This window comes from Nycticebus coucang, chromosome 9, assembly GCF_027406575.1.
Source record: "Nycticebus coucang isolate mNycCou1 chromosome 9, mNycCou1.pri, whole genome shotgun sequence".
Lineage (NCBI taxonomy): Eukaryota > Metazoa > Chordata > Mammalia > Primates > Lorisidae > Nycticebus > Nycticebus coucang.
In genome coordinates, this window is record NC_069788.1 from 17,238,814 (window position 1) to 17,253,838 (window position 15,025).

Consider the following 15,025-nt stretch of genomic DNA (forward strand, 5'->3'; position numbering starts at 1 on the left):
GTTGGGTTTCACAAAGTTCTCTCCCATCATATTAGGCGTGTCACTTTGATCATATTTTGGATCATTGTTTCTGCAATAGAACCAGATCACATTTTTCTTAGGACAAGTGTGCACTTTATAATGGCTCTAGAAAGCTCATGATTACTTATACAAAGAACATTTTACAATGTTATAGTTTATACATGGTTGCATAGGAATTATCAAGTAAGAATACTTTTTATCCAGGGGAAAAAGTAAAAGTGGACATTGAGCACTCACATACTAACATTGTTTAGAAATCTACTCAGTTGTACCCTTTTCTTTCCTAAAATGTAATGTATTGAAGAAATGATATATTTTAAAAGAATATAATACCTGACATTAGTACACGATCCTGCCGTTTTTCAGGATTGTGTATTTCATGGTTCTTTTCAGAGCAAATATAGGCTTTTATATTAACTTCTTTTTTTAATTTTATAGACCAATGCATCTTCTTTTATTCACTTTGTGTATGCACTGGGTCAAGTAAGCTAATCTAGACTAAGATGTCTAATTACATATTTGTGGATTATCATGGACTACACGGAATAATTTTTTGTGGATTTTGGAAGACAAAACAGCTTGCAGCAGCCAAGCTCTTTTCGGCTCAGAAGGACAGTACAGAACCAGGCACTACGGCAGCCCCGGCATACTGTGACAGATTTTCTTAGTACAACAACCACACATAAGGCTCCTTTCTTTCTCACCAAATCTTCTCCCTCAATTTTCTGCAACTCATTGGCACCAGTTCCCTTAGCATATCAACTTCATCACCAAAGTTGGAGACTGAGAGACCAACGCAGATTCCAGTTTGTACTTTCTCTCCCCACTTCACATTCATCTTTCTTTTCTTTTTTCTTTTTTTTTTTTTTTGCAGTTTTTGGCCGAGGCTGGGTTTGAACCCACCACCTCTGGCATATGGGGCCAGCACCCTACTCCTTTGAGCCACAGGCGCCACCCCATCCATCGTTTTTTCCTTACAGACTGCACTGTTCTTCAGGCCCGGCATCAAAAGGAGAAGAAGTGATGTATCTAACTGTGTGACTAGCACCTACAATTCTTCCAGTTCAAGCATACTGTGTAAATCCCCGACTCTGACACCCAGTGGCTCTCTTTCTACAGGTGAGTGTCGTATGCTCTACTTACTATCTTGAAAAGTAATTGCTACTGTTCTTATCATTATTTAGCAACTTTACATGTTTCTTTATATTGTGGTAGAACATAACTTTGCTTTAAAATTTTTTTTTTAATTTAGCTTTACTTTCTATTAAAGAGCAAATTAATGAATAGTTCCTTAGTCCATGGAAACGTTTTTCATAGCATAAACAGTCCTTAATAAAATTCAACATATTTCCCATTTTAAAATGTAAAATGTGTAACAGAAAGTCTAAGAAGCTACTTTCAATATTTTATTATATGAAGTGTGTTTCAAAAGGGTAAAAAAAAATACCTTTTCAAAAATAATGTGAATATAGCAGGTTCTAGGAGATGCAGCCCTAACACAGATCCCTGATTCTTTTCCATATCGTGTCTTACTCTCTGAAATAACATAGTAAAAATGTAAGCATTCTCCTTGAGCTTAAGGAGTATGCTTATGGCCTATATTTTAGGTGAATTTTAGAGGATAGTTCTTATTCTGTATCATGATGAGAAAAGTAGAAAGACAACAACCAAAAGGTTTCCTTTTACGAGGAGACTTGCACATTTTATCGCAAATAAACTGGTCCACTTGTATTGTCCTCTTTAGTGTTTGAAGGAGGCAGTGTCCAATCCTGCTGTGATTAGTACCCACAGAAACTCAGCACTGACCTTCCTAACTATTCAATCTCTCAGAAGAGATGCAGGAAATCTCTTACATCCCAGACTGGGATGTTAAGGAGCAGCTTCTTCTGTGCATCTCAGCTCAGAGGCAGCCCGTTCCCAGCCCCTGCAATGCTCTGCCCCTCAAACAGGTATTTTTCCTATTTGTTTATGTGCCCTAGTCATAGGCAGTCTAACTCACTCACCTAGAACTATGGAACATAAAGAAGTAAGTTATAACTTCTTTAAAGTAGAGTAGTGTTATGAAAAAGCAAGATCATGCTGAACAACACTGAAGAAGGGTTCAATAGGGATGGAGGAGACTATTAACTTAAAATATGAGAGTCTTCAAGGAGTTGCTACTGAAGGATCAAAGAAATACTTCCTAGAGTGAGAACTCAATTTCCAAATTCAAAAAATTGACAATATTTAATAGGTTGTTAGTGCTGAGAAATAAGATCAAGTAGAATTTATCACAACACAAAGAGGAACAATTTGTGAAGGAAGCAGCCTCAAGAAAACAAACTAATATGAAAATCATAGTCTCACATAAACAAAAATTAACTTCCGAGGGCAAAAAAAAATTCCAGTAATAAAGGGGAGGAAAGAAAACACATTAAGACAAAAAACTGGGAGTCCGTACGTATCTCTCGGCTCTACTCTTTATTAGTTCTATAAACTTGGGCTTATGCTTTAGTTAGTTTAGTGTTCAAATCAATAGAATTTTATTTGTTGTACCTACCTTATGGATTAGTCTTCTTAACCATGAGGATTAAAAGTAATTCATTTGTGAAATATGAAGGACAGTTACCCGACACAGACTTTGTGCAATGTAAGGGTTGATGATTCTAATGATTATAAAGCCGGCTTGAAACGCTAAGTAGAAATTTCTGTTAATGTAATCACTCAACTTCAAAACTTACCTAAAACTGACAATTACCTAGAAAACTAAAAAAAATACCAAACCTACATGAAAAGTAATACAGTCTTTGAGTAGTCCTACCAAATAAAAGATACAGTGAGGCATTCTACCTTCATGTTATAATAATGAATTCTTAATTGGGAACTTTACAAACACAGACTGGTAGACAGAACAGGAAAACGAGAATGGCTATGACCATCAAGTGACTTACGAAGAAGAAAGAAATATCCATCGACCCCAAATTTGACAGAAAACCAAGAAAACACGATAGGAGATCAGTAACCTAACTGAAGGTTTACTCAGATAGCCATGGGCTGACTAAGAATCCCACGGCTGACCTAGAAATAGTTTTGTGCACTGGTTATTATAATAATTAGAGGAACAATATTGCCAATTCTATGCAGGTATCATGGACTTTGACATAATGTATTAGTTAGAACACAACCCTCACTATTATATTAAAAAAAAAAGAAGATCTGAATTATCTATGCTTGTCTACATCAGAGTGAGATTAAAATAAGCATATTCCACCCTGTCTTTCTTACTGAAGAAACCAGGACAGAATGCATGGCTCATCTATTTCAGGGCTCTGAAAAGTAAGTAAGAACAGGCAGGTTGATGAAGAAAAACAGAATTCTAAATGTCCCAGACCCAACAGTAGTTTTACCATCCCCCTCCCTGATGCTATTCCCTAGCCAGAAGGCAAAACAATCTGAAATTCTGAAGCGGGTATGAACATGGATAGATAAAGGCCCAGGAGAAAACTGCTAGTACTGGTTGAGTAGCAGGATAGGAAGAAGATGCAGAAGGTACCCACCCCACCATTACTTGCTTTCTTCTCTCTTATCTCTTATACTCCAGCCAAGAAGTAATCCTTTTAGCAATGTTGGCAGAGACTTTAGTGTTATAGAAGTCTTCAAAAGCCATAACCCAGAGACACCCTCTCGGATACCATGAGAATGGAGCAAATCCATTGAATTTCTATTTGTTTCTCTCTCTCCCTGTATCCCAAACTCAACTCTCAATATTGGAGACTTTGCAGATGTACAGCAGAGTAGGGATAAAGTCTCAGCTGTTTGGCAAGTGAAACAAAATGGAGAGAGCCCCAGCTAACTGAAGACCACAGGAAGCATGGGGTTTGTGACACAAACTCATAAATTTGTTCATAAATTCTTGAGGATTGTCCCTAAGTTATGCATGTCTGAATCCAATCTTAACCAGCAGACTCCAAACCTTGGAGAACTTAATTAACAGAGACTACACTCAGGCCTCAGAATCACGGAGTAATGAGCACAAAGAACGTGTGTAAACAGGACTATAAAGTCTTTAAAAACTGAACTGATACTGGAACCATAGTTGGTAGAAGTTGAGTTGAAATTTGTGGCCTGAACCTAAACAGATAAATTGCATGCCAAAAGAAAAAAAAATCAACCCTTTCCAGGAGATTTAAAAAAGATCAGAGGTGTCATAATATATAACAATATCCAAGACGTCCAATGTACAATCCAAAACCATTGAGCACACGAAGGACCACAAAAATCTCAAGTGACATGGGACAAGGAAGGAAGGGCCAAAAAGCCAAAATAGAACAGATACAAAATTAACTGACCCAGACTTTAATGCTGTTTTTGTACAAATGTTTTAATAAATACTGGTGAACACTCCTGAAAGAAATGAAAAAAATAGACTTACAATAGAATTAAATATACATGAAAAACAAATACAAAAACACATTTTTAAAAATCACATAGGATTAGTTACCTGGCGCTTTAGATAAGACCAAGGAAAGGACAGGAAAACATAGCAATAGAAATGATCGAATCCAAACAATGAAGATTTTTTTTAAAAAATGAAAAAAAAAAATTCAGCTTAGTAAAGCATCACGAGAATGGAGAATACAATGTACTCAATTCTAATGTGAAGACAGTTGATGATCTAATACAAGGTGGGGAGTAGGAGAATGAGGGATGGGGAGATGGAGGCGAAAAGGAGGTGAGGGGTCACGGTATATGGCACACCTCCTGGGAGCAGGGCACACTTATAAGAGGGACTTTACTTAAAGGCAATCAGTGTAACCTAAGTCTTTGTACCCTCAATGAATCCCAAACAATAAAAAAAATTAAAAAATTAAAGTAAAATGAAAAGAAAAAATAGAAAGAGAATATAACAAACTATGGAAATTTAAAAAAAAAAACAACTAAAAAAGTCCTAAGTTTGGGGAAAATCTATATCTACAGATTCAAGAAGCTTAAAAAACCTGAAATGAGATAAACTCAAAGAAATACACATAGTCATGTCATAATCAATTAGTTCAAATAAAAAAAAAATCTTGGAAACAGCCAAAGAAATTAAAGCATTATCTATAGGGGGACAATGATTCAAAGGATTATAGATATTTCATCAAAACCCATGAAGACCACAAGGAAGTGGAATAAATTGCTAAAATACTGAAAGAAAAAAGAATAATCAAAGCAGAAAAATATCCAATCGGAATAATCTTCAGAGAAAATGTGAAATTAAGACAGTCTCAACTGAAGGAAAACTAAAAGATTTAGTTTCCAGCAGACATTTTCCAAAAGAATTACTAGAGGAAATTGTTCGGATGGAACTTAAGTGACACTATTAGAACTAGAAAGATACATCAGAATGAAAGAGGGTCCATGGATACGGCAACTCTGGGTTGATAAATATGAAAGCCTATTCTAATGAAGCATCCTTAAAAATATATTTTATGACTGTAAAAAAGATTTTAACATTGTCCGATGTGTTTTTTTATGTATGTGTTTGTAATACACAAGTAAACTATATTATAAAAAAGAAAGATTACAGTGCTTATGGTCATAAGATTTATAAATTCCACTTTATGTGGTAAAATATTGATTCTAAACAGACTGCATAAAGCTAATCAAAGCAAGTCCTTGAATAACATCTTTTTGCTCAACGTTGTTTGATGAAAAAACAGAAATCTGTCCCCCGGCAGGGACACTGTGTGGAATTTGCATGTTCTTTCCATGTCTGTGTGGGTTTTCTCTGGATACTCCGATTTTCTCTCACAATCCAAAGATATGCATGTTAGATGCGTCTACTTCTTCCTGAGTGTGGATGTGGGTCTGAGTGCACATTGCGACAGAGAGTCATCCTATCCAGAGTTGGCTCCTGTCTTGGCCCTGAGCTGCCAGGATGGGCTCTGGCCACTTGTGACCATGTCCTGGAGGAAACATATTGGCAAAGGAATAAACAAATGGATGTAATGTATTGTAAAATAAACAGTTGCAAAGTGCGTAGTATCATACAGATGCATGACAATAAATAGTGTCATAGTGCCCTACCAAAGTGCTTGGCAGCTGTATTTGTTATACTGTTTGTGTTTGAACTACCCGGTGATAAAAAAGTGCTCCTTAAAATTTTTAATTTGCAAACAGTTATTTTTGTAATTTAATCCAGCACCACTATGACTTCTATCACTCAGTGGTTCAATAAAATGGGGGTAAATAATTAACTTGCTTGTTTTTATGAATCTTCTTTAAATGCATAGGGAGCTCGCGTTATTTCAATATTTACTATTAGAAATATTTTGAGTCTTTATTTAGAAGTTTTGCAATGTTTTCATAACCAAAAACAGGCCACAGAAACTAAACTCTTTTTTGTATCAATGAGCTGATCATAAAATTAGTTTAAGTATATGTCATTTTATTTAAAGTTGCAGTTTGCACCTATGGAGAACCTTAAGTAAGGGGCAACTGGATATTGCAATGTTTAAAGGTAACAATAAAAATTATACAAAGATATGTAATCAATCAGTAAATAAATTGAAATAAAATACCAAAATATGTCAAACAGCCAGTCCTTCCCCCCACAATAAAAAGGCAGGAAAGCATAAACAGGGGAATAAGAGCTAGAAGAAATAAACAAAAGGCAAGTGTTAAAACAGTAGACCTAAATCCAAATAGATCAACAAATCTATTACATGCATGTGGCATAAACACATTAATTAAAGGACAATGATTATCAGAATGGATAAAAACAAGCAATAGAACATAAAACAAGAGAGAAAGACAGAACCCATAATCCTCCAATATCTTGTCTTTTAGAAAATAATTTCAAATGCGACCATACAGGTGTTAGACATAAAGGAACAAAAAGGTATCTCCTGTAAACACTAATCAAAGAAAACTGCAGTGGTAATTTTCACATCAGAGTAAAGATCAGAAAAATAAAATTGTCAATGATAAAATGAGACAATATATATTATAGAAGAGCCAATTTGCCTGGAAGGCATAACAATCTTAAATGAGTTTGTTCCTAACAATGCAGCTTCAAAGTGCATGAGGCAAACCCCGATAGAACTGAAAGAGAAAATAGACCAGTGCTCAATTACAGCTGGACACATCAACATTCCTCTGTGCTGCCTGCCTCTTAGCCAGAATATCCTAACCTTGCCGACATCTAACACTGTTTCTGTATTTGTGTGTTGAGGGGAATGGAGTTTTTTACAAGGTATTTCTACTACTTTTTGTACATTAAACTTGGAAATTAAGTGCATTTACAAAACAGCCTTACACTATTGCTGTTATATTCTTCTATACAATTCTAGCCCATTCAAAATGTGCAATATCAAGGTAGATCAGGCATTCAGTTAGTTATCATTAGCTTTTTCTTAGTGAAGGTAGTCTTAGGAACTGTCAACATTTTAATACACACAAATGTACCTGCAAGGTGATAAAAATTACAGTATCCTACTCCTCTCAAAACGACGGAAATAAAGCATCTTATTTCACAGAATATATGGTTACTATATAAACTTTTAGGGCAGTTTAAGTTTTTAGAGAATATATTAACTTCTAAAAGGCACACACACAAAAATTATTTTATTCCCTTTTGTTTATAACAAATTTTCAAATAAATCGTACTTCCATTCTTTCATGTTTTTTATATTGATATTGTGCATGCCTGTTTAAAAAGTCAAAGCATTTCAGCAATAAACAGGTGTATTTTTAAAATGAATTGCTTCCTTTCCTTTTAGCAGCTTGGCCTATTATTTTTGCTTCCAGCTCATGTGCGTTTTGTGTTCCCCATCTTGACGCTTCCCTTGTTCCTCTTCATGCTCTCTTGAGCTTCCAGATGCTAACACAGCGATGTGAATGCTGCCTAACTCAGAGCAGTAAACAGAGCTACTGTGCTTGGAAGCAGCTGCTTTGAATTTTGTGTTGGCACATGGTTGAGCAAAGGAGAAATATTTTCTAAGGTGCTTCTCACTGGAATTAATAGGTGACTTTTTTCCAGCCTTTCTCTCGACAGACCGAAGTACTGAGTTTAATGTCTTCATATAAAGAGCAGATGTTTCCTTCAAATTCATCTCACTTTACATCATTATTTACTTGGCTCATTAAATGTTATTCCTTTACCTAAAATTTCCCCAAATACAAGTTATATGAATAGTAACAAATTCCTTTGTTTTTCAGAAACAGTTACTTAGAAACAATTACTCATGGAACTCTGAAATATTTTGAAAATGAGTAAACCAGGGACTTTCATATTTACATATGAATGAACAACACATATTTAATTTTTTCTAGTAAAATATTTCTCTTTCTAAAGAATAAAATATAAAACCTGCTAGGGATACACAAAACAGATGTACAAAATCAAAAGCATATGAAAAATGGTATTTTATGTTCAAATAGAATTTGAAAGAAAAAAATGACAATTTGAACTACTCGGTTAATTAGATTTTTTATTATTTTTACGATAATTTCAGATTTAGAGTATATATTCTATATTTGTTATAACACAGATATCAGATGTATATTATATATTGTAAACAGAGTTTGACATGTTTTATCACACATATATGATACGTATACATATGTACATTACACATATGTACTTATAAGGTAGAATTTATATTTATTTTAGTAATGTATGTGTACAGGATACACTTACTGACAATTTTATTCTATGTTTCTCAGAGATGCTCCCAATTGCTCAGAGTTTTAGACGACTATAATATCAGATAAGCCCATTTTCTCTGTTAGCTTTTTGACTTGTACTTATCTCCCATCACATGGGATATATGGGCAAATGGGGAACAATTAAGAGAAATATATATAGTTGGCACAACCCTGGGATCTATAATATCTCTGACCAAATCATTTCCCAATTGACTCTTTGTGAATCTCACCAAATCTCTGGAGAAAACCAATACACTCCAGGAAGCCTAAAATGCACAGGGCAGTCCTTCTTGGCTCTCCACATCGATTTTATAAATATACCTCTAGATTTGGGCTTTTCTCATTGCTTTTTGTTTATTTCATTAGAGGATTGACTAAATGTGAATCAGTGTATTGACACTACAATAGTGGCAATGAAATTAGTAGCTGAGATTATTCCTCATTTTGGTTTTCTTTCTGGTTTGAGTCAGATCAAGGGACTCATTTTAAACCACTTGCTGGCAAAGGCTCTGAGTCCTTATTTAAATTCCATACCTAATATCATCCACAATCCTCAGGGCAAGGGGAATGTAAAAGTCTAGAAATAAAAAGGAAAAAAGGACTTTTTGAGAAAAGTCTGTCAAGACACTGGACTAAACTGGTTAAAAGCATTACCTTTGGTCCTTGTAAAAATTCCACATGCTCCAATTAGGAGACATGTTTTAACCCTGTTTGAAATAGTATTCTGTCTCCCCGTGCCTACTGACACCTACAAACCTTATATTCCTGTACCGATTGAACACTCTGGGGATTTCAGTGAACAATTTGATATTATGATCAATGACATGGCGATGCTAACTAATACTTTTTAGAGCTTATGTCGATGGGCAAAACACCTGGCCTCCACAACTGACAAGGCTTTCACTGTTTTTTTTTTTTTTTTTTTTTTAACCAAGAGATCATGAGTACATCAAAGTTTTAGAAGAAGATATGAACCATCACCTTGCAATGTAGGCCTTTTTAAAGTATCATTATCTACCGACACTGCCACAAAAATAAAGGGAATCACACCAAACTATAGCAAGACAATTAAAGAATGACCCCTAACAGGTGACCTGAAGGTAAGGATTTCCAGGACTAGTTTCTCAGGCCCTCCAAGCAGACGTCTTCACAAAATAGACAGCTTTTCTCAAGATTGCAGATCAAGAAACTCCATTTTTCATCTATAAATTTTTCATTGTCTTTTAACTCCCCCCAACGGTCCTTTTAAAACATTTCTTCTTTTTAGTCTCCTTTGAAGATTATATATTAGAAGTTGAGTGAAGGGCACCTCAATCTATCCCATTCTGTCTCTATTTAATCTTCCATTGTGACTCTTTCAAACTGAAGTTGCTCTAATGAACTCATATTATTTCTTGAGCATGTCAGAGGCAATCCTGGCATCCTTTTGCACAAGTGTTTCGAATCCTGGCCACGCTGGCTGATCAGTCTAATTTCTGGTTTTGCCAACATCTGGACCATGCAAAGGCACCTTGATCACATTTTGTTCCTGGCAATGTGGGTGCCCGGTCAAACCAGTCCAGTAGATGGATGTGTGACAAATTATGGCATCCACAATCAGAGAAGACTTCTTTGGACACAGAAAAACCTCTGGTAGCTCAAGAACTAATTTTTCCTCGGCATTAAAAATAGGGATGATGCTGGATCTTTTCTGGTTGACATACTAGGGCAATACTGTGGTTCAGACATTATGGTTGATTCCGTGTAAGGCATTCTTACACTCTTAGACGGTGCTGACACTAACCCTCATGAAGTCAATGCTCTTCAAATCACCAGATTTGAAGGCTCAAAATCCAGGCCTGTGCAACCTGGGGTAGTTCACTTGTTCCACTTACTAAGTTTCCAGACATTAACGATTTTACACAGACAGACCAAAAGTCTGGACTGGACTGGCTTGATTAGGTGATAAAAATTAGCCCTATAACTGCTGGGACTGAATCAAAGACCTTTTATATAAGATATGTTATAAACCATTCTGTTCCCATAAACTGACAGGCACACGTGAACACTGGGGATGTGGACGTGCCAATGTGGAAGAAGGGGCATAGCAAACTGCAGACAGAGGTGACAGGCTCCAATCTGACCCTCTCTACATAGAACACTGGTCCTCGTATCTTGTGTGGGGATCAAGTACATAAGTGATTCACATTTAGATGATCAGGATGTTATGGACTTGGTTACCTGACACTCTCTCTTACCAGATACTTCACTTTTGGTGTCAGTTAAATTATAAACAAGTTGTTTCATTGATAAGCTGGTATCATGTAAATGTCCTAGATGTCATGTGTACATATAACACTAATATATCACAATTCTGCATTCTTCCTGGTACTCAGGACCCATTGCTCAGCATTTGGAACTCATGAGATTGAAAAGTAGTTTGAATCTCTCCCTGATAATAGAGCAAGACTTCAATATCACCACGCAATCACTGGGGGCATTTCAGCTAGACGTCAATAGCCTGGCTTCTGTTGTATTTGAAAACTACTGCCTCCTGGATGCCCTGATAGCCCAACAGGAAGGAACTTGCATGATTATTAATGAAAATGCCTGCCACTCAGAGTGAGTAGACTCTATGACCTACATTTCTTAAAAGACATAATAAATATTCTCCATTAGATTGATGAAGACCTGTTCCCAAGAAGGAGGAGACTAAGATGTGGAGAAATTGGGCTTAGATCTGTTCTTTTCTACTTCTCCTCATTCTAATCTAGGTTCTTGTCTTCATTTTTGGATCACTTGTTACTAGACGATTAGCCCAATCCCTCTTTGCATAGCTACCAACTTAGCTTTTCATGTGTGAAACTTTTAGGGAAGTTCCAGATAGTGGGAGTTAAGAAACTCAGGAAAATTCATCCCAAAATATAACTCCCTAATGTAAAGAATATTTTGAATTAAGGCCCTTAGAGATTAGTAGGCCCTTGAAATAGCTTTCCCTCTATCTGCATAAACTGGACTGAACTGATCAAAAGATGAAAGGGGACAATTGATATCCCATCCTTTCCGTTATTGTAATAATGCAGGAAAGAAGATCAAAAATAAAATCAGACTTCATCCAAATTATTTTATACACAATACCTTATCTCTAAAACTGTTCTTCCTTCTATTCATTCTTCCTAGCAACCATTTACTGTCCCTAAACAGAACTACCCAATAATCTTCATTTCCCAGTCCCCTCTAAAAGGTGATACTGAGTAATTACTCTGTCATTTTCACCATGTACGTGGTAAAAACTTTTCTCTTTTTCATTTGCCTTAATTGCAAGCTGTACTTTTAATGTTTGTTCATTTCATATTTGTGTAACTCATCACTTTTCCTTTTTAAAAAATAATATGACAAATGAAGAGAATTTAATTACATGAAGAAAGAAAATCATTGAACAATTTAGAGAGGAGATAGCTACCTTTTGAGGAGCTTTACTTTATTCATAATGGAAAATATTAATAGATGAAGTGCCAATTCAGTTTAGTTTCTATAGCAACATTTGAAAATATGTAGCACTTAATTTAGCATCATGGTTGTTCATAACTTTTGAAACTTTGACCACACATTACAAACAATGCCATCTCTTACTTTGCTAGGCAGTGAACTGAAAAATTCTTACCATTCAGCCACAATAGTATAGGCCAAGATTTTGCCTTTATAAATAAAACTATAATTATTAATTTTATGACCATTTGTGTTAGAAAAGTCTTTTTCAAAAAATTCAAAGAATTTGGGGCTATAAATGTTTACTACATTTTAGAGCATGGTTTCATAGACTTGAAAGTGGATGAAGGTCTTCCTCTTTACTCTCTTTTTGCCATATACGGTACTTCCTCTTTCAAACCAGGGTTTGAGTAGTGCTGTCAGCACTGGAGACTGCCAGGGAGACCCAGGGATGCAGGATAAACAAGGTGTGTTGGAGTTATATATCTGGGTCATTCAAATGCTTCCTTAAAAATTGTTCTTTTAAGGATTTGACACTTATTTTTACAATTCACATAAACAGAGTTCTCCCTCTTTGTATGTTTTCTAATCTCACAGTTTTTCGATTTAGAATAATTTCAGGTTTTTATGTGGAATTAATTATTGAGATACTTTCCTGCCTGTCTTCTTGATTATTGCCTGAGGAAATGCCAAGACTTGTTATGTTGGTGAATTCAATGTACCCATCCTTTAAACACCTGAGTGTTAGCCTCAGGTGAGCCATTTGTGCAGCCTATTAATCTACTACATTTTCTTAGTCCATTAACTCTTGCAATCTCTTAGACTACTACTTCATGAGTTCTTATCTTATATCAAACCTCCTCCTTCATTCTCACATTCAGTTGATGACCTTACTCCTCACTTGACTGAGAAAAAAGAACAGCATTTGACACAGTTGATAATTCCTTCTTCTTGATTTCAGAGTTCCACACTCCCCTGACTTACCCCTGTCTCATTGGCTGTTCCTCACTAGTATCTTCTGATGATTCTACCTCATCATCCTGGTATCTAAATAATTAAATATGCCAGGATTTAATCTTTTGCATTTACTTTCTCCTTTCTTGATATGTAGATCTTTTTGATTACATGTTTTTATAGTATGGCAATAAATTTTTATAATATAAAAAATAAATTTTACAGAATATTTATAATTTATAGGATCCTTGATAACATATTTTATATATCATAGTGTCTTTTTTATTTTCCATAAAGTCTATGGGCAATTTAAAATAGTTGTAACTTTGTAAGTAAGTATATGTGATAGAAAGAATCTGTAAAAAGATTTAGAAAGAAGAAATGTTTACATTTTTTATTATTCTTATTAATTTTTAACATGTCCATCATCATTAGTCATACAGAGAATCATATGATTCTCTAGTTCTTAGAAAATATTTTCAAGTTGATTTTCAGTAATACCAGAAATCACATCAGTTATCCTAACATGTAAGTCTTCTGAAGATTGAAGTTTCATTGAATAAACATTAGTTTTCACATGTCCCCATAAAAAATAAATTCCAGTGGAGTAAAATCTCATGAATGTGGAGGCCATGAAAATGGTCCACTTCTTCCAATCCATCTGTTAAGGAATTTCTCACGTAGAAACTGTCTAACATGCAAACCAAAGTGACAAGGAGCCCACCTCGTTTAAACACTGCTCTATCAGTCCTAATTATTCAAGCTGGAGAATAAAGTAATTTTGCAGCATTTCTAAATAGTTATTATCATTAACAACACACCCTTCAAAAAAAGAATGTCCTGATGACTCAATTTTTTTCCCCAAAGCATACCACACATTAACTTTGGGAGAATCATTTTCACATTCAACAGACTCATGTGGATTTTCAGTTCCCCAAATACAGCAATTATGCCTGTTGACCTTGCTACTAATGTGGAATGTTGCTTCATCAGAGAACCAAAATGCATCATTATTGCTAAGTTATTCATTGAACTGGTGACAGAAGGTTAGTCATGCATGACAATCCTTTTCTAACAACATTCAATGCACTTGAATTTTGTACACTTCCATGTGAAGTCTTGTCCGTAGTATCTCATGCACAGTAGATTTTGAAAGCGTCATCTCTAGTGCTGACCATCTTAATGACTTTCTTGGACTTGTCTCAAAGATTTCTTCTACAGATGCTACCATTTCTTCACTAACACATGGCCTACCAGACTGTGGCTTATCATTGACAGAACCTTATTTCTTTAAATTTTTTTCATCCATTTGGATATGGAATTCCTGTCTGGTCCTTTTTTCTTGTAATGGGTTCTGACCCTTCTTTGGACAGCAGCAATAGATTTTAGTTTAACCAACTAAGGAACACAATTAATTTTCTCTTCTAATGAAACTATGAGGCAAAAGTAATTCTGAAAAAATAAGTAATTTTAAGTTTAATTTCTAAAAATACAATTTCTAAAGACAAAAGAAAACCCTTGATAGATTAAGCTTTCTAATCCTTTTTACAAATTGCTTCTGTCATATATACTTACAAAGGTACAACTATTTTAAATTGCACATGAACTTTATGGACATACTGTATGTAGTATCATGTATTTAAAACATGATAGTTCTCAAATTTTATTAGACGTCAGATAGGCCTTTCACACTAAACACATCCCAAACTAAATTTCTCAAATGCCTTCATCAATGTTTCTACCAACATTTCCCCCCAACTTATAAATTTGGATTAACTTTAATGTTCTCATGAGTTTTTCCTTAACAGCATTTAGATTTAAAACATCAAACACTATTGCCCATGTCCTACATTGAAAATAAAATAAGGAGACAGAAAATAATATGAGGAAACTCTAACTTAAATATGAATTA